Source organism: Musca vetustissima, unplaced genomic scaffold (assembly GCF_032173495.1).
Source record: "Musca vetustissima isolate MV318-11 ecotype Yass unplaced genomic scaffold, APGP_CSIRO_Mvet_v1 utg63732, whole genome shotgun sequence".
Classification (NCBI taxonomy): domain Eukaryota; kingdom Metazoa; phylum Arthropoda; class Insecta; order Diptera; family Muscidae; genus Musca; species Musca vetustissima.
This window is the reverse complement of record NW_026889690.1, coordinates 30428-32703: the sequence shown is the minus strand read 5'-3', so window position 1 is coordinate 32703 and position 2276 is coordinate 30428. Positions and strand designations below refer to the sequence as shown.

Genomic DNA, 2276 nt, shown 5'->3' with positions numbered 1-2276 from the left:
TCGGGCACACACATAAAAATATTTCTAGTTGGAATATCTATGATATTATGAAAGAAAATAAATATACTTTATTTCTATTTTATCACAAAAATACTTTTATTTAAAAACAACATAAAAATATTATTTCAAGGTCTCTTATAATTTGTACATAAAGATTAAACTAAGATAAAGGCACTCTTCACACCCACAATAAAAGTCGGGCACTACATTAAAAAACTATAATATAAAGATGAAACTACAAATTAGTATTTTGTTGCACCACCTTTTAGATTTTCAACAGCTTGTAATCGGCTAGGCATTGATTCGACGAGTTTTTTGCAAACATCAGGACTAATTTTTGTCCACTCTGCCTGCAGAGCCGTTTTCAAAGCTTCTTTTGAAGTACAAAGCCTGTCCTGCATTCTGCGTCCTAATTCGTCCCATAAATGTTCAATGACATTAAGATCGGGACTTTGTGCAGGAGTTTTTATAACTTTCGGGCAATTATAAAGCAACCAATTCTTAACATCCAGATAGAATTGAAAGTTATCTTCAATACCCAGATTTTGAACACTCTCTTTCAAATTGGTCTTCAAAATGTTTAAATACACATGTTTGTTCATTATTCCATCAATAAAACATAAGTTTCCGACTCCTGAAGCAGCCATACAACCCCAAACCATAACCGACCCACCACCATACTTTACAGTTTTTCTTAAGTTTTTTGCTTCTAGCTCTTTGTTTGGTTTGCGCCATACTTTGCCCCTTCCATCACATCCAAATAAATTAAATTTACTTTCATCAGTAAAAAGTACCTAAAAAAAACTATTTTAGAACTATGAATTTGCTATTTTTGGCCACACTTACAGTCCTCCAAAAATCAAAATTCTTAGACATATATTGACGGGCAAAGGCAAGACGGTCATTTTGGTTTTTCTTGCTAATGAGGGGCTTTTTTCGTGCAACTCGGCCATGGAAGTCATTTTTTCGGAGAAGCCTTCTTATTGTTTCTGGGTTAACTTCTGTCCCAGAAGCTTCTTTGACCATTGAAGTCAATTTTGGTGCAGATATAAAGGGATTTTTCTTCACTTCTCTTAAAACCATACTCTCGTCTTTAGAGGATAATTTCTTTGATCGCGGTTTACGTAGTTTGTTTGATATTAATCCATTTTCGTTATATCTGGAGATAATATCATGGACCGTTGATTTGCTTATATTAACCAGTTTCGATATTTCGCGTTCAGATTTTCCTTCCAAATGCTGGTTTATAACTATTTTCCGTTCTTCTATGGTGGACTGTCTAATATTACGAGGCATTTTCTAAAATACTCTAATAAACTTCACTGAATGACTGATAACACAACAATGACCAAATATGTGTAAAACAAATACAAAAAAAAAAAACAAAAAATAACGGTATGTTTACTGCATTACTGCAAAAAACCATGGCTTGCCCGACTTTCAATGTGATGCTGAAAAGTGATTTTTGTTTGTTTTGGCTTCATATTCATTTTATAACGGTACTTGCAATATTTTTGTGTGTGTTTTTTTTATATACAAGAGTTTTTGCTATAAAATAGAAACAAAATTAGAAGTATTATTGGTCATAGAAACATAAATATTGCATATAAAAATTTTGTTTTGTGTTTGCCCGACTTTGAATGTGAGTGACTGTATATATGGAAGAATATGTGCAAAATGGTAAAGAAATACGTATCTTCATGCGATTTGTGCCAAAGAAATAAACAGATTAGACATGAACCATTAATGAAAACTGATACGTCATTAAGCAGTTTTGATACAGTGGTAATTGACACTGTAGGACCGTTGAGACCCTCAGATAATTATAGATATATTTTAACTATGCAATGTGAATTAACAAAATATATAATAGCAGTACCAATGCAGACAAAAGAAGCTAAATCAATAGCTAGAAGTTTAAATGAACATTTAATATTAAAGTACGGAATATGTAAGACTCTAAAATCTGACAGAGGCTCAGAATTTGTTAATGAACTGATGAATGAGATGTGTAAACTGTTGAATATAGAACAGAAATTTTCCACACCTTACCATCATGAAACAGTAGGTTCAGTAGAAAGAAATCATAGAGTCCTAAATGAATATTTTCTTACTTTTGTTAATAATGATAATTGGAGTGAATGGATACCGTATTATGCTTTTGCATACAACATAACGCCACATGTTGATACCGGGTATTCACCATTTGAATTAATTTTCGGAAAATTACCAACAATGCCAGGCGAAAAAGTAATGAATAATGAACAAATATATGA

At 32.1% G+C, this 2276-nt stretch overlaps 1 long non-coding RNA gene across 1 annotated transcript; it reads right to left on the bottom strand.

Moving 5' to 3' along the window:
- Positions 1–688: 688 nt before the first annotated feature.
- LOC133337348 (uncharacterized) lies at positions 689–1657 on the bottom strand. Its single transcript, XR_009754584.1, has 2 exons — positions 847–1657; positions 689–794 (listed from the first exon to the last, which is right to left on the bottom strand). It is a non-coding gene; the product is annotated as an uncharacterized LOC133337348 (long non-coding RNA).
- Positions 1658–2276: the final 619 nt, after the last annotated feature.